This window comes from Vulpes lagopus, chromosome 6 (assembly GCF_018345385.1).
Source record: "Vulpes lagopus strain Blue_001 chromosome 6, ASM1834538v1, whole genome shotgun sequence".
In the NCBI taxonomy this organism is placed as follows: domain Eukaryota; kingdom Metazoa; phylum Chordata; class Mammalia; order Carnivora; family Canidae; genus Vulpes; species Vulpes lagopus.
This window is the reverse complement of record NC_054829.1, coordinates 52465973-52485620: the sequence shown is the minus strand read 5'-3', so window position 1 is coordinate 52485620 and position 19648 is coordinate 52465973. Positions and strand designations below refer to the sequence as shown.

Here is a 19648-nt window from a genome sequence, read left to right as displayed (position 1 = left end):
GAAAAAAAAGTCTCTTCAACAAATGATCTTGGAAACTGGACAGTGACATCCAGAAAACTGATATTGAACCTCTTTTTTGCACCATATACAAAAATAAATCCAAAATGAATGAAAAACCTAAATGTAAGACAAGTAACTATCAAAATCCTAGAGGAGAAAACAGGCAGCAACCTCTTGGACCTCAGACACAGCAACTTTTTACTAGATACAGGAAAGGAGGCATGGGAAACAGAAGCAAAAATGAACTATTGGACTTCATCAAGATATAAAGCTTCTGCACAGGGAAAGAAACAATCAACAAAACTAAAAGACAACTGCCAGGATGGGAGAAGATATTTGCAAATGGCATATCTGATAAAGTGCTAGTACTCAGTCTATAAAGAACATCTTGGGATGCCTGGGTGGCTTAGTGGTTGAGCATCTTACTTTGGCTCAGGGTGTGATCCTGGAGTCCTTGGGATCGAGTCCCACATTAGGCTCCCTGTGAGAACCTGCTTCTCCCTCTGCCTGTGTCTTTGCCTATCCTCTCTCTGTGTCTCTCATGACTAAATAAATAAAATCTTAAAAAAAAAGAACTTCTCAAACCTAACAACCAAAAAATAAGTTATCCAGTTAAGAAATGGGCAGAAGACATACAACAGACATTTTTCAAAAGAAGACATCCAGATAGGTAACAGACCCATGAAAAGATACTCAATATCACTCTGCATCGGGGAAATACAAATGAAAATCACAATGTGATACCACTTTACACTGGTCAGAATGGCTAAAATTAACACAGGAGACAACAGTTGTTGCTTAAAAATCAGAGAAAGGAGAACAGTCTTGCACTGTTGGTGGGAATACAACCCGGTGCAGCCACTCTGGAAAACAGTATGGAGGTTCCTCAAAAAGTTAAAAATAAAACTACCCTATATCCCTCCAATTGCACTACTAGGTATTTATCCAAAAGATACAAAAAAGCTGATCTGAAGGGGCACATGCATCTGGATGTTTATAGCAACACTATCAACAATAGCCAAATTATGGAAAAAGCCCTGAAGTCCATCAACAGGTAAATATATATATATATATATATATATATATATATATATATATATGTTGTATATATATTTATATTTATATTCATATATACAAAATGGAATATTACTCAGCCATCAGAAAGAATGAAACCTTGCCATTTGCAACAACATAGATGGAACTAGAGTATGAGTGTATTATGCTAAGCAAAATCAATCAGAGAAAGACAAATATCATATGATTTCACTCATGCAGAATTTAAGAAACAAAATAAGGGGACATAAGCAAAGGGAAGGAAAAATAAGGAAAACAAAGAGGGAGACAAATCATAAGAGGCTCTTAACTATAGAGAACAAACTGAGGGTTACTGGAGGGAAGTTGGGTCAGGGATGGGCTAAATGGGTGATGGTATTAAGGAGGGCACTTGTTGGGATGAGCACTGGGTATTTCGTATGTGGGGTTCTGATCCTGAAACCAGTGCTGCACTGTATGCTAACTTGAATTAAAAACAAAACAACAACAAAACAAAAACCTAAGCACTAATAATGGCTTCAAACTCCACCAGTGTCATATCAAAGAGAAACAATTTAATTAATCAGTTTGGTGATTAAGTAAATAAGGTGGCAAATACAGTGCTAAGACTATTAAACAAACTACTATACTTCTTCATGTATTATATGGTATGTAGTCCTGAACTGACTAGTTACAAAGGCATTTGAGATTAGATGAAAAAAAAAAGTGCTCCATTTCAGAGCTATGAGTTTATATCAAAATAAAACATGTGAAGAAAATATAAAAATTAAAATAAGATTAGTGTCATACCCTCATTTATGTATTTGTTCATTTATTGGATAATTATATCTGTTATGGGTTCTACATTAAGAGAAGTCTAGGAAATTTACAGTGAGTAAAACAGACATGGCAAATGTATTGAATTTTTACTCCTTTACCAACCACAACAAAACTGAATTGGTTAATAGTTTAGTTACATTTTCCTCTAAATCTTTACATTTTAATTTTGGATAATGGATCAAACTTCATTAAATAGCATTTATTCATTTCCAATGGTATGCGAAATGCCCTTTTCATCTTTCTCTTTATCTTTCTTTCTTTCTTTCTTTCTTTCTTTCTTTCTTTCTTTCTTTTCTTTGTTTCTTCTTTCTTTTCTTCTTTCTTCTTTCTTTCTTTTTCTTTATTTCAGGGAGAGAGAGAATGCATGGAGTAGGGGGTGGTGAAGGGAGAGGGAGAGAGAGAATCTTGAGAGATTCTCCCCTGAGCTTGGAGCCCGGCACAGAGCTCAATCTCACGACCCTGAGATCATGGCCTGAACTAAAATCAAGATTCCATAGGTTAACCAATGGAGCCACCCACGTGTTCCATCCCTTTTCATCTTTAAATTTCATTTTGATGGTTACATTCACTTTTGAAGTATTGTATTGTGTCATTGATGTACATTTCCAAGGGTATCAATTATTAACTGATAATTTTCACTGTTGCTAATAAGCTGAAAGATTGAATTGGGAATTTTAATCTTCACCAAACACTATTGAGAAAATAGAATATACAAATTTGGTAATAATATAAAAAGCTATGGGGAGATATAACACTTTCCTGGGAAAAATAGCTATTGAAGTCTATTTTGTGCAAATATTCCAACTGGCATCTATGAAATAATCCAGCTGAAGGATATCAGACTACTGGACAGAGCATACAATTGGAAGATAAGTGAACCAACTTTTACTCCTGGAAGTCTATTATATTATAGGGCAATGCATGGCAGACAACTTATTTATTTATTCTTAAGTAAAATGGTAGAGTACTTATCTATTTTTACTTATTTGCTTATTTATTTTTTACTTCAGGGTGAAAAATAATATTTTTATTTTTAGTTAATTTGTTCTCAGGGAATATAACAAAACTTATTATTAAACACAATTTTGTCAATGCAAAATGCTTTATAAATAACACATTACTGCTTTTGAATTGTGACTTGAATATTCTGAGTGTGCACTTTAAAATTTTATTGTCTTTATGACTTTTAAAAATTAAATTCTATATTTTTAATTTTAAGGAATGCTTTAGAAGAAGTTAAACATGAAGTTTAATTGTCCAGAAATAATTTTATTATATTTTATGCAAAAAAATATTATTATGCCAATAGCTTTCCATTGACTTTCTCAATCCTCAACAGTGAAAAGAACAAATGCAAAGAACTAAAAGCCATAGACAGGTTGCATCTGGAGCTATACATTTGAAAAACTATGAATACTCATATATAATTGTTTCTTTTTATTATGTTTACATCCACTCACACAATAAAGGTAACTATTTGAGATATGCATAAAGCTAATGTCCACCCCACTACTACCATTCACCACAACTGTACTCAGAGTACTCTTCTCCCAAATAGATCTTTCAAAATATTTTTGGATGCCATGATCAACTAGGACAAATTGATGGTGGGAATAAGTATTGAGATTGTATTTATAGGTAGGGCTTAACTAGCTTAACTCTGCCATATGTGGTCATATAACATTATCACTACCTGAAGACTCAAGTTACATAATTGGGTAATAAAAATTTACTTGTCTTTTTTCCTAAAGATCTATTTTAGTGACAACTAATTTGAACAGAAGATGTTTTATTTTTACCAACATCATAGGGGGTTTTGAAGATTTGATCCACCTGAAGTACTTAGAACACTGTTTGAAAAAGTTCATTGTTATTATTATTACTATAATTATTTTTTTTTTTCATTTTTGGCTCATATTGAACAGTTATTACCTAGTTATTTCTAGTTACTTTGGTCCTGGGGTATTATATCAATGTATGGGTATAATAGAACTGTATTTTATATTGAGTAGTAGAGAATACATATATGAGGCCTTATATTTCTTTTAAAAAGATCATCAACATATCTCTTTTTTTATTTTTATTTTTATTTTTTATTTTTTTCTCTCTTTTTTTAATTCTGTTTTTGTATAAAAAGGATAGCAAAGCAGGGAAGAACTTGTATTTATAGAAACTGTCAAAGAACGAGTTCTCTTCTTCCAGGTCATTGCTTATGATCACAGAAAAAATAGCTATTAAGAAAGAAATAAAAAACATATCTCTAGAGAAATGTGTGCCACATGTTTGGAAAGAGACTCAATGACTGATTCACAAGAGCTAATAAAACTGTGAAAGAAAATATTTATAGAACAGCTGCTTTATCATAGAAAGAGTAACAGTGAGTGGATTACTTTAAACAAAATGAAGACAAATCACAGGGAAGTGAAAAGCAGTAGTTTTGATCTCATGGAGCCATAGGTCAAAATTGGATTTGAATAGAATCCAAAGGGACTGAAACATTTTAACATAAGGATGTAAATATAATCTTAAATAATACTAAATATGACAGGATAAGATTTATAATTGAAATATTCCATAGTAAGTCCATACATTATAACAAAAAATGGCCTTGATAAGAGTAACTTGTTATGAAGGTATATATTTTTATGAGAAAGCATAAATCTGGGACTGAAGAAAGTTAAATACACTAAATAAAGTGAAGTCTCTCCTTCCATTCTTCTGTCTAGAATATCTCCCCAGACAATCCATGTACCTTTAAAAACAGAATTACTCCCCATACTCTGATCATGGTGTAGGATTTCACAATTCCAGAAACTGCTATTGTATTCTTCTACTGGAATGCACTACAATCAGTAACTAAATGTTCACTCCACTTTTACTTTTAAGGGTTAATGCTCTGAAGGTTTCCTAATGCCCTTCTTCTCTTCAAAAACAACACAACACCACACAAAGTTCCACATGGTATTATGTAGATTTTATACCAATCTTTGACATATCCATATATCTGCTTCACCTGTTCATGGAGCTTCTGAAGAGCAATATTGTAGTCATTTACCTCATGACTATTTGTATAGATATGTGTCAGGCACTCTGCTAGGCACCAAGCATACAGGAATGAAAAACATCTTGGCACCTGAGGGAAACAGTAAGCCATCGAGGTTAGGGCTAAGAGAAAACATAGGCTGGTGCTAGAAAATCTTGGTAGGTTGAGGATTGGAATTTTTATCCTAAATGAATGGAAATGCATTGAAATATCTTAAGATTTGAAATGCCACAACCAGATTTGCATTGGAGGATGAACAGTGGATCTATGAAAGGGAAGAGATATATATGGACAGAACAATTAAACAGTGATTTTTAAAAGGCTACAAATTAATAAGCTACTAATTTAAACATCTGGAGAAGGATTGTGGCTGTTTCAAAGAGAAATCTAGATGGATTCAGGAGTAATATATATAGCCATAATCATATATCATCATGCACTTTCTCATTATGTTTCCTCTAGTGGGACCTACATTTTCCTTTGTCAGTTTGGTGAACATCTAGTTACTTTTCAAGACTAATGTCAAGCAGCATGTCCAAGATTCAGTTTATGGATCAGTCCAGATCTGTACACTTGAACTCTGGCCTGGTTAGATCTTTCCTAGCATAGGCTTGTGTAGTACAGTAATAGGAGTTGCTGCTGTGGATACTGCCACAACTATTGCTACCAGCAGAGGGGGCTCTGAAGCCACCACTCTTGATCCCTCTCCTTGCTTCCATTCATACCCTACAGAGTCACACCTCACACAAATGTTCCTGCCACCTCTTGTCTCCAAATCTGAGGAATCCTTATTACTCCTCCAGCATGAAAACTAGCAAAATTCAACAGGTATTCAGAAAAGTATGGCTATTTTTCTCCTTCCTCTGCTTCATAAGCCATCCATAAGGCCTTTGTGAAGATTTCTGGGGAAATAGGGGAAAAAAGAGCTTGTCAGGAAGTTATGGCCAGCTTTTATTTGTTCTTATTCAAGTCTATCTCCTTCATGCTTTCCCAGGCATTGTACTCCCTAATAAAGTTTTATAATAAAAAGTTTTCATAATAAGCTTCTGTCTTTCTGTCTTTGTTTTCTAATGATCCTAGTCTAAGTCTCCACCTCCTCTTTAATGAAGTTCATCATAGTTTAACTCTAGATATCATGGGACACTTCTCTGTTCTTCCTTCTATAGAACCCATATAACTATCCACACAATACCTATAAAATAGTAGTTTTCTGCTTTTTAATTAATTTAGTCAGCTGTTTCTACTAAACCTTAAGATCTTTGAAGAAGGTGATCCCTCTGACATCTATCACAGGACACACCTCCCTCAATGCAGTAAAAATACTTAACCAATATTTGCAGAATGAAGGAAAAAATGCAGAAAGTAATACAGTAATAGAAAATGTTACTCTAAAAATGTTTGTATTCCATAAATAATTGTTATGCTTCTTAATATTAGAATCTCAAAACTATAATCATCCCTTCCTTTTTGCTTTTGCTTCTTTTAATTTTTATCACACACATACACACACACACACACACACACACAATGCTTTCTTAAATTTCTGAACTTTCTTCAAATTTATAGCACCTTTGTTCTTATTTTGCCTTATTTATCACTTCTATTTTCTCCACTGCGCTTCTTACTTAGGGAAATATAAATTATTAACATTGATAGTGACATTGACAAAATGGAGTCTCCAGGGATCATTAAATGTTGAAAAACCCTGTAAAATAGGTCACAAAATGGATTTTCAGAAGCAATGAATATTTTTACAACAATTGCTAAGATATGATAATGTTTTTTGCTGAGGAAAATAAAGAAACCCATGTAATTTTCAAATAACAGAAACATATATAGATAACTATTTTTAACTATAGGAAAAAATACCAAAGAAGATATTAAAAACAATGTTGAGTTATATAAGGCCATCCTACCCAGTATGAAATCACTTTTCATTCCATTTATAACATTGATGTTATTTTTTTCCTTTATAATTTTGGCAATAGAGAATCTTCCACTATAACTAGACCAAAAAGAAAAAAAAGAAAAAGAAAAAAAGAAACTGAAGCTTTTAAATAACTACAATTACTATCATTTAATTTGTTTTCTCTTAAAAACAGCTTTAAAAAGAACTTTGGGCTGATTTATATATTTAATTTCTATTTCATAGTTTCAGTATTTTTCTTATCTTAACGTGATGTGAAACTGAGATTATGGACACTGTGAAGAGAATTAGTTACATTCTTAGAGGCCTCTTTTCAGAGAATTTACTACTATCATAATTAAAACTGATGGGTATGACTTATGCATGGTAATAGACTTTCAAAGAAAGGTTAAGAATTAAAATAATGCTGCATTTTAAATGAGAGAACAGACTATAGAATCATTTCCAATATTTCAATAAAGACGAGGAAGTGTATCTTTGCCATTGTGTTGCTCTAATCATGAGAAGTCTCCACATAGTTCAAATAGTGTTAAAAAATTAGCATTATCCAAGCTGATAATTCATAATTAGGTCTGAGTCACTAACTTCTTTCTTCCCCAGTTTCTGTGTTTGAGAATAAATATGGTTATTATAATTTAACACTTCAGGATTAACGAGAGAATTGCTTGAAGATTATTTTGTGTAATGGTTGTTCTTATGGTTCCACTGAAAATTATTGGCAAGGAATTGTTAAACTAGTAAAAATAGCTCTATGTTTTCTGGCATTTCCCCCATCACCTTTACAAATAAATTTGCCAGTCATTGAATCATTTCAGACTGAGGAAAGAATAAATAAATCAGTGAACCATTGATGCCATTTAACTTGTTCAGTCTTAACTGGCTTTATTTTGACAAAATTTGATAACTTCAGGGCAACTAAACTTTTCCTTTGCCTCTGGACTTGACTTCTTATTTTTTATCTTCTTAGCTAGCACATGATAATATGACTACAAGTGGCTATATTGAAATGTCCACTGAAGAACAGTCACTGGTGGGTGTATTCAGAAACCAAGACATTATACTTTGCTAGTTCAGAGGTTGATGCTCTAGTGAAATCATGTTCCCTCTATCTTCTAATTAGTGCAGGTTAAATGGATTTTCTCTTTTTTTATTTTTTTTATTTTATTTATTTATGATAGTCACAGAGAGACAGAGAGGCAGAGACACAGGCAGAGGGAGAAGCAGGCTCCATGCACCAGGAGCCCGAAGTGGGATTAGATCCCGGGTCTCCAAGATCGCGCCCTGGGCCAAAGGCAGGGGCCAAACCGCTGCGCCACCCAGGGATCCCTAAATGGATTTTCTTATTTTGAAATTTGTTTGTTGCTACCTGGCACTCCAGTTATTACTGTTCATTTTATCAATTTAAATAAAATCAGAATGTACTTGATTGCATGATTAGACTTCTGAAAATGATAATTAAACCTTGGTAATGGGGATCCCTGGGTGGCGCAGCGGTTTGGCGCCTGCCTTTGGCCCAGGGCGCGATCCTGGAGACCCAGGATCGAATCCCACATCGGGCTCCCGGTGCATGGAGCCTGCTTCTCCCTCCGCCTGTGTCTCTGCCTCTCTCTCTCTCTCTGTGACTATCATAAATAAATAAAAAATTAAAAAAAAAAAAAAAAAAAAAAAAAAAACCTTGGTAATGGATCATGCCTCTATAAATTTAGAAAACATTAATTATCATTTGGGTAATTATAATTCAATATAACTTCTATCTCTTTTAATAATCTTTTATCCTTTCTGGTATCCTTTATTCTTGATTTTTTTAATGGCATATAAAGGCAAATTGTAATGATTTCAATTCTAGTAAACATGTACTTACAGATCTTTTCCCAAAAAAGTTCTCCCCTCTCACTTTTCTGCCACTTCCACAGTGTTCGATCAGTTATTGATGTAAACAATTTTTAAAATTTACTATTTATAAACAGATTGCTGTTTAATGGTCACATAAAATTAATTTTGGTGAAGGCCTTTAGATAAAAGGAGAATGCTCAACCATTCCAAAAAAATGTCCATCGAGAGTTATTATTGGTCAGATCAATATCTTGTCCAGAGAACTATTCTAGGACAGCACTACCCAGGAAAATTGTGACTGTAGCTCAAAACATTCTCTTTCAGAGCAGCACCACCATTTAACTTAAAAACACGTAGCCTGCCAAAGTTACTAAGTAATTACTTCCCATAACCATAGAAATTCTTAATACAAAACCCAACAAAAATAACAAATATATAATTTTAGGTAATATAATTATATCAATTGCACACAGTTTCAAAACTGCATGAATTCTTTCTTCTTGGCCCTAAATCCCACTAGCCTGCCTAAATGCAAGAAAAAAAATCTTGATTTAGTCCTAGTCTTTCTCATTCAAAGATTTTTATAGACCAGCACTTACATTAAAAATTGCTAACCATCTAGTCTATAATCACAATATCAGGAATTCTGCATCCAGTTGAAAGCAGCTTGAGAGCTTCTCAGAATGCATACAATTGTGTATGAAGCAGAGAGTTCAGGTTTGGCCCATGACAACTCTTTGTAATTCAGATGTCGTTTGATTTTGTACTTTCTTGCAGCACATTGTGTGACTTGGGGTCACCAGCGATATGTTTCCAGAATTTCTTTGATTAAATCATGTTGGCAAGACATGTCCTTTTCGTAGTCATTACTCCAAAAATGAGTGTTTTTAAAATAATATGTTATTTACTTATTCATGTGAGACACAGAGAGGCAGACACACAAGCAGAGGGAGAAGCAGCTCCATGCAGGGAGCCTGATGTGGGACTCAATCTCTGGACCCTGGGATCATGCCCTGAGCTGAAGGCAGACACTCCACTGCTGAGCCACCTAGGTGTACCAACAGTGAGGCTTATACCATGTCTTCTTGCTATGTTGGGTCTTTTGTTTATATGATACACTATGTTCAGCTCTGGCTATTGAAGAAAGACAACTAAGCTCAACTACTCTTTGAACCTATTGCAACAGAAGAAACTTCATCATTTTCAGCTTAAACAATAAAGGCAGAGGTTGCCTCCCCTTCCCTCTGTCAGTTTTGCCACATCTGCTCTATTTTTACATTCTGGAATTATTGTGTCCATTTATCATTAACTGCTCAGCAAATTCCAAGCAAAGATGATCATCTTCCTCCTTTGGGAAGGGAAATACTTAGCCATTCATAATGAAAGAGATGGACCTACCATCATCATTATCATTGCAAGCAAAGGAGGAGGAAAAGCAGAAAAGCTAAACTTTTTGCTTGTTTGTTTGTATCAAATATCATGAAACCTCATAAGGGAAAATATGTTAGGGTTATATTTAGCAAAAGTGGGAATATTCTGTATTCTGTCTTACGCAGCAGGTCTCTAGAGGCAAATCTGCTCTGGTTAATGGTCTTCTCATTATTTACCCAATTAAATAATGTTGTACACCCACCATGGAGTGCAGATCTTCACGATTTTATGTCATGAATTCTATTTATGTTTTTTACAGTTGATATTTAAGAATGATAAGATTTGAAGATTTTGTCTGAAGTTTGACAGGGGTAAAGGATGCAGACATCATGTGGTCAATCGAAATATTACAGAATCTGAACATTTCTCAAAATACAATATCTAGAGACAAAGCAGGACAAATATCTTTTAAACAGGGGCCAAGTTTGTAGTAATACTTCAACTCTTTCTTGATAATAGTATGATTGCCATGTTATTTGGAGGGATTTAAACTGGAAAGAGAATAAACAGCTACAGTGAGAGAGAGGAGTCACACTGAGTTATATGACCCTGTTCAAAATAAACAACTTACAGTTTTAGTAGGAAATCATACATAGGCTTTAAAAGAGGCAAAGATGACAGACACAAAAATCTAATTTCAAAGATATTCTGTTTTCTTTTTGCACATGTTGTAGCATAGTGTACACTATGCAACATTTTTTAAATAATGATATATATTGGAGATAATGTTATACATGTATGTCATTTTCAAATTTTAGGTATTATATCAATGTTATAATGAGTAGAGAACATATAAAAGTTCCAATAGGAAGTTCTGGTCAAAGAAATGTATAATTATAATTTGGGTTGATTTTCTAAAATGCCATAACAAAGAAATTATATTAACTTGTACTCCCATCAATAATATTTGAGAGTGATTTTTTCCTCTACAAACTGATAAAGAGGAATATTATATCCCAGTAAAATTTTGATATATACTTATTACTTAAATTAAAATATTGAATACTTTTATTATACACTTAGAAATTTTCCTCTTGATTCTTTCTTAATATTCTTCAACATGTTTCTATTTGGTGGCTAGATTTTTTTTATTTGATGAAATGTTTCATAGATTGGGGAAACTGTCCATTTTTTTCTGTGATATAAATTGCAAAATCTTTTACTCCGTGATGATTCATCTGCTTTGCAGAATGTGTGTGTTCATGTAGTTTAAGATTCAAATCTTTGTGTTTCTGGGATTGCATTTAAAATATAAAGACTTTATATACTAAATAAATACTTAAAATAATTAAAGAATAATTTTCCTATATACCTTTTAAATGCTCTTATAATTTTAGTTTTCACATTCAAAAATATTTAATATGGTACGTAGCCCAATATGAGAGCTATAAGTCCAAATACATTTATTCTTCAAAAAAACAACCCAGCTGTCATAAAACTACCTTATTTGAAAAATAAGATTAACTTTAAAATAATAGTTCTCACATATTAAAAACTAACATGTATTTGTATATTACCACAGGAACTCCAAAGATAACATTAAAAAGAAACAAGTGAATTCTTTAATGAAGACAGCTATGTGTTTCTTTTCTTTTCTTTTTTTTTTTTTAAGATTTTATTTATGTATACAATGGAATATTACTCAGCCATTAGAAACGACAAATACCCACCATTTGCTTCAGCATGGATGGAACTGGAGGGTATTATCCTGAGTGAAATAAATCAATTGGAGAAGGACAAACATTATCATTCATTTGGGGAATATAAAAAATAGTGAAAGGGAATAAAGGGGAAAGGAGAAAAAATGAGTGGGAAATACCAGAAAGGGAGACAGAACATGAGAGACTCCTAACTCTGGGAAACGAACTAGAGGTGGTGGAAGGGGAGGTGGGCGGGGGGTGGGGGTGACTGGGTGACGAGGCACTGAGGGGGGCACTTGATGGGATGGGCATTGGGTGTTATTCTATATGTTGACAAATTGAACACCAATAAAAAATAAATTTATGGAAAAAAATATATTATTTATTTATTTATGAGAGACAGAGAGAGGCAGAGACACAGGCAGAGGGAGAAGCAGACTCCATGCAGGGAGCCTGACCTGGGACAATCCTGGTCTCCAGGATCATGGCCTGGACTGAAAGCTGTGCTAAACCGCTGAGCACCCCCGGCTGCCCCAGCTATGTGTTCTAAGTGTATAAGATGACATGATTAAATAAGTTGTTGAGGTGTACCATGTTCTGGATAAACATTTAAAAACATGTTAATTTCAAACAAAGCAATACTAGGAAATAAACATAATCTCAAGAAAATTAACTCCAGAATTTTTTTTACCACTAAATGAATTTCTGTAGGAAGATAAACAAGCAAACATAGCCAGAATAAAAATCTGAAAAGAAAAGTGATAAGACTAACCAAGATAACAAAGCATGCTGAGCTATGCTATGGAGCAGAAATGAAAGTGTGGTAAAGTCATATAGTTCAATGGAACAAATTCAGAAAATAGATAAGTCTCATAATCCCAATGGAATTTATCATATGAGAAAAGTGACAGCTTGATTTGTGAGGAAAAATATGGATTATTTAATAAAAGAGGTTCCATTTCAGGGGCATATCATTTCAGAATTTTTATAATAGTATATTTTTGGGAATTGTAAAACTCCTTTTTCTCTGTTGGTGGTTATCAATTCCATAAAGAATTTTGAGATCCACCTATACATTGTGTTGTGCTAGAAATTACTGGGGACACAAAGAATTAGATATTCTATCTCTCCAATGAAAATATTTTGGGTAGCTAAGAATTACACCATTTAAATTCTTACACTGAGTAATTAAAATATAAATTTCTATGTATATATACAATGTCATAGAAATATATTAAACATAGTATTGGCAGCATTCCAAAGGCCTTCATTTTGCTAAATTCAATGGTAATTTATGTGTTTTCACAGTACCCATTGTCTGAGCTGCATTTGATGCAATTGAACACCCCTTCCCTCTTTTTCTTTTTCTTTCTTTTTTTTTTTTTTAATTGCACAAAATGGGAAAAGGAGAATGAGAGGCATAGGCTTCCAGTAATGGAATGAAGAAGTCATGGAAATAAAAGGCACAGACAGCATAAGGAATATAGCCAAAGATATTGGAATAGTATTGTGTGGTAACAGATGGTAGCTACACTTGTGGTGAGCACAGCATAATGCATAAATTAGTGGAACTGCTACATTGTACACCTGAAATGTAATGCTGTGTGTCAACTGTACTCAGAAAAACTAAATAGTGAGTAAATGTTCATAACATAAAATTCACAATTTAAATTCTTTTTAAGTGTCCAGTTCTGGGGCATTAAGTACATTCATGTTATCATGCAACTATCACCATCATCCATCTACAGAACTTTTCCATCTTTCCAAACTGAAACTCTTTACTTATTAGACCTTAACTTTCCATTCACCAGTACTTCCAGTTCCCGGCAATCAGAATTCTACTTGTTGTTTCTATGAATTTGACTACCCTAAACATCTAAATGAGTAGAATTACATAATATTTATCTTTTTGTGTCTGGCTTATTTCCCTTAGCATAATGTCTTCAAGATTCATCCTTGTAACATGTGTTAGAATTATCTTCCTTTTTAAGCCTGAAACATATTCTATTGTATGTATATACCACATTTTGTTTATTCATTATCAGTCAATAGGCACTTGGGCTACTTCCACACTTTGACTCTTGTGAATAATACTATGAAAATATATGTACAAATATATCATTGAGTCCTTGCTTTCAATTATTTTGTGTATATATCTAGAAGTTGGATTTCTGAATCATATGATATGTGAACACATCTTTGTGTGATTGTGTGTGCGTGTGAGACAGAGAGAGAGAGAGAGAGATTCAGTAGAAAACAGGGAGAAAGAATGGGGAGGGAAGTGATTGACAAAGCCATAGTCTGTGCAGAATGTTCAATTATCTCAAGTTCCTAGGTTTTGGGTTTTATCAACCTTTTTTCTAGATCAGTTTAATTTCCCTCATGTGTTTCCTTACCTGAAAATTATTTTTATTGTATACACATACTTAAGCCCAAGGTTTTCCATTTATAGAAGTCTTTGGCATCTCCAATTCTAGAAGTATTTCTGAGGATGGTAAGGTTTTGCTATTAGTAAGGTCCTAGAGAAGTGTAAATATCATTTCAGACTTGCAAACTTAGGAAGCAAATTCCTTGGGTATATCTTGTCTCCCTTTCTGAGCTCTAGGAAGAAGTAAGATAACTTGCTGCTTTCTTGGAACAGTCAGTACAGCTTTTCTATCCTCTTACTAAGTGGATGAAGAAGATAAAACTTACTTTATAAAGAGGGAAAATTATGCTTATGATAGGTATTCTGATAGGTATAAACTGGTGCCTGTCCTGAGAGAACCACTCTATATGGTCACTTTGAGTTTCCCTTAAAGCCCTAGATTTATAAAGGTTCTCAGTTCCAATTCCCTGTTTCACATATACTCAAGCATTCCAAAATTGTATTTGAAGGCACAAGGGGTGGCCCTGAGATCAGCAGTGCATGGACAAGGGGAAAGAAGGACCAGAGGCTCTAACATAATGCTTGTATGTAATGCCTATGTCTAGTGTCAGACTGTCTGGTTTTTAAAAAGCCTAGATTGGACTCAGGAGTACTCTGAGCAACACCTTCTTCACACAAACTCTGTGCTTCTTGGCATCCACACATATTTTTTTTTTAGTATCATATTTATTGCATCACATTATAAAACATTTTCCATAATTTTCTCACTGAGACTCCCAGGGCTTTAATATATCTAGAATATATTTTTCCTTTTTCCCATAAGACTAAAAAGCAATGTAAGTTTTAAAAATATGCACTAAAAAGATTCTGCAAAAAGTAGATGAAGAGGACTGATGGAGAGAATCATCAAAAGGAGATGAATGAGCAGGAAGAGGAAGATGAAGTTTAGTATGACCCTAGTGTGGTCAAAGACATAAAAACTTGAAAAAAAATAGTGCAGTCTTTTCTGTACCAGGTTCCCTAAAGATAGGCCTAGATATTGGAAGAAAATTTAAAAAGTAATTTCCAAATGAGTCAAGTGACTACCTGCAATTAGCATGTGTCACATTTCCTTGATTGTAAGACACAATTAATGTAAGATGAACCATTGATCTAACAAATCTCTTGAAGAGAAAAGGAATATATATATATATATATTTATACACACACACACACACACACACACACACACACACAAACACAATGTACCTGATTTCACAAATGATACTGTGTAAGAAGCAAAATGGAAGTTGCATTCTACAAAGATGAGATCAGGACCCATGAGAAGACATTATGGAGAAAGGCAGAATGGCAAGCATGGGAGATCCATTGGATCTTCACACTGGAGAGGATGAAAAAGTTCAAAGTGTAACACACAGTTTACAACACATTTTTTGCCTGCAGAAAATTCTTGTAATCTCTCTTGAATAATTCCAGATAAAGTTTGAAGTCACTATCTTGTCTTTTTAAAAGAAGTAAAAGCAAAGATAATGATGTGGATTAGCCTGAAAATTTTTTTAAAAAATGTTTGGAAATAATGTATTTGTATCTAGCAATGACCATACAATACTCAGAAGGCACAGAATAATTTAAGTTATTCTTTTAAATAACAAAAATCTTACAATTCAAGGATATTGAAATATAACTGTGCCTGCATGTAAAATATTTTAAAACAATGAAAGTTTATTAATTTCAGATGCATACAGTACAATAACTTTTTAACAAAATAAAAATAATATATGTAATAACTTCAGCACATGAACCAACAAAAAGCCTACAAAGAGAAAAACCCCAACATTATCACTTGTATTAGTGCAAGGTGAGGTAAAGAATTCCAATTACTCTGAGAAAATATACAAGAAGACAGCTAATGAATGTTCAGGCTTGAAGATATAAAATCTGCCTAATTATATTTCCAGGCTGTTTTTGAACAATACCAGATGCTTTCAGTAATCTGTGTCTTATGCATAGTATTCATCTTGGTATGATATATTACTCAGAATTTATGAAAATTAGGAAAAAAATTAAAAGAGTTTGTCCTCAGATCTTTCAAGCATGAACCAGAAAGATAAATTTTTGTTTCAACTTATGTTAATTTGAAATTAGGCAGCCTTTTTTTTCCCTTTCATACTTATCTAATTTTACTTTATTGTTCTAGTCTGGTGAAAGGGTAACCCTGAACCTGTACAGCACTTTCCCTTAATTAATTCTGAGGCTCATGCAGAATGTGATGAGATATATGTTTCCTCTCAAACATTTTATTTATAAGGGAACATGATAAAAAGCACCATATTTCTCAATAAAAATAATCAATGTCAATGTTATTTTAAAATTTATCTTGAGGAAATATGTGTTAGTTTGTTGTAAACTATGTGTTGCACTTTGAACTTTTGCCTGCAGAAAAATTCTTGTAATCTCTCTTAAATAAGAGTAATTCCAGATAAAGTGTATGATACTACCTTGACTTTTTAAAATAAATAGCAATATAAAATATATGGATAAGCAGTTTCCATTCTACTTCCCCTACCTCTTGATTCAGCTGCCACCCAGATATTGTATTCACTCATCTCCCGGAGAATATTTGACTCACAAACTTATAGGATCCCCAGTATGTTCCTTTTCTTCCATGCACTGTGCACTACAATTTAAGCCATGTCATGTGTCCTCTATTCTCCCAGTACTGCTAACACTTTCATTGCAAAGAAGCTGACCCTAGGCCATGGGAGAGGGTATCTGTATGTGAGTGTGAGTGTGTGTACAGGTTATCTCTGTGTATGTGCTGTGGGTTTGTGTGCGTACGTGTGTGTACTTAAATAATAGACAGGGTCAGTGTTGAGATTCACTGAGTACTTAATGCTGTAGAAAGTTGTGTATTTCTAGGTCACTACTTGGTGGCATAGCTGTGCAATTGAAATATGATACATAGGCACTGCTGACTTTTTAAATGTAAGCATATTTGGCTTTGTTGATTTAGACATTAGCCTGGGAATATGTACGAGAGGCAGATAATAAGAGAGGATAGAAATGTAGTGACAGTGAAGAAATATGAAGAGAGAAACTTTAAGAGAAAAGTTATTTAAAAAGATAATGTGTCTATGAGAGTGTGAGTGACAAGGAATTGTGTGTCAGAGAGAATTAGAGTATGGCAGACAAGGTGCATAAGAAAATCAGACAGCAGATGTCAGAAAAAGAGTATATGTGCACGGCAGAGAGTGCTGGCCAAACATTAGAGTTCCTGGATACAAAATTCTCATCCCTGAATGCAAATCTACCTTGTTTACTGTGGCTTTGAGAGTTGTTTATTCCTTCGAACCAATCCTCTCTGTTCACAAGAACACAGAAATGTGGTCTATGGAAGGCTTTCCCCTTGCATAACTTTAGTTGTTATATTTTAACAATATTTAGTCCATAATCTTCTGGGATTTATAAATAAATTTATTTACAATAAAAAATAAGTAAAAAATAAGCAGAGTGAATTTAATCCTATTAGTGAGTTGTGAACTCTCCATTTTCTCCATGATTTTTACAATAGATAAATAGATAAAAGAAAATGTATGCTTATTTATTAATGTGGAGCCACTAAAAATATTATATATCATATTCAAAAATAATCTTGACAACATATTAAGTGCCACATAATCTTCTAGTAGATTTGGGCATATCGCAGTGAAAAAGATTAGTTTCTTTTCTGTAGAGCAAAGAAAATGATAGATATCTAGCAGACAGTCATATTTTTTAATTACAGACTTGTAATATTTATTTTCTTTATATGCAATAACAAAAAAATAGAGTTTTAAAACAAGTTGTTTTTCTTTTTGCAAGTATCACAATACTTAAACAGAGTCTTCAGAGAACCAGGTCATGATTTTTAAATGACATTGTCAAAAAAAGGGTAATTCAAGAGGTACCTAGGAGATACAAAGCTAGGTCACTATGCTCCACTGATACCAGGAAAACAATGACAACATCAAAACCTTTTTCATTATATAGCATAATGTCTCAAGTTGAAACACTGCACAAACAATTACAGATCACTAAGAAAGGCAAAAGGCAAGACAAGAAAAATAATTTGGTCATAGCGATAAATTTTTCACAGTAATTATTATATTTAAAATATGGTATCCTAAGGCAATAATACCAAACCAAATCACTACTAAAAGCATCTTTAGTATCTCAAAATAGAATCTCAGCTCAATTTTAAATTTATATGTAGCACAATGACTGCAGGATGGATTTCCTTGTGTTGTGCGGTGTAGCAATTGCCCAAGCTGTGCATTAAATAATGCACTAATCAATTTCATATGGATGCCACTACTTTGCTTCATTTTGTGTTTCCTTCTTGATATTACTTTTCTAAGCTTATTCTGGAATGTGGTCATGTCATTAATATTTGATGGCATAAGTTCATTTCATTATTTTTTTAAAGAAGTGTCCCTTTTAAAGACAAGCATATTCTTTTTTTCTGTAAGATTTTATTTATTTATTTGACAGTGAGAGAGAGAGCATAAGCAGGGGGGAGTGGCAAGGAGAGGGAGAGGGAGAAGCAGACTCCCCACTGAGCAGGGAGTCCCATATGGGGCTTGATTCCCAGGACCCTGGGATCATGACCTGAGCTGAAGGCAGACACTTAACCAACTGAACCACCCAGGTGCCCCAACAATAAGCATATTTTTATGAAACTATCATTTGATTTTAGATATCCTCTTTTCCTTTCACCTTATTTTTTTTCTTCTTTTAATTTTCTTTCCTTTCTTTGTTCTTTCTTTTCTCTCTTTTTTATCTTTTTCCTCTTGAATTCTTACCTCTTTTCCCTCTCTTTTCTTTTTCTTTCTTTTAATTAATATTTTCAATATCATTCTCACTAATGATATCACTCTGTTTTTGTTTCGTATCACTCTATATTGAATACCTACCTCACTTGTGGTGTAAGTTTATCATAACAGGCTTCTTGCCCTTATTTTGTTCACTGATATATTACTATGCTCCCTCTCTATGTGTGTATCTAATAATTTTTCACTTTATCTTTTTTCACTCCATCTACCACAGGAAACAAAGCATACTTATGCCTCCATCATTCTTTGCAATAAATAAAATATTAGCTCCCAGAGAAAAGAACTAACACATGCAGACGGAAATAATTTTGGAAGTATGTATGTCATTAATATGATATAAGAATAAATACAATAAGAATAAATCATCTACTCCAGGATAGCTTCCTTCTCCTCTATGTATAGCAGAAGCCAGTCAAGGACAAAAATCTCTGAAAGTAATAAGAAGAGAGGGGAGGAAAAGAGAGGAAATTTAAAAAAAAAAAATGCTGAAAATTTTCTGTTCACATATTTTTCTTCCTAGAACAATAACTAAGCCTTATTGTTCTAAAGTCAAGGTCTTCTGACCACCCTAGGTTAATGGACCATGGAGGACATCTCCTAATATCACCTTTTGCCTTTGTGATTTTTTTAAAGATTTTATTTATTCATTTGAGAGAGAGAGAG

General features: G+C 33.4%; 1 pseudogene; it reads left to right on the top strand.

Annotated features, from left to right (window-relative positions):
- Window positions 1-15525, top strand: part of LOC121492554 — a 184794-nt pseudogene extending 169269 nt beyond the window's left edge.
- The last annotated feature ends 4123 nt before the right edge of the window (window positions 15526-19648 follow it).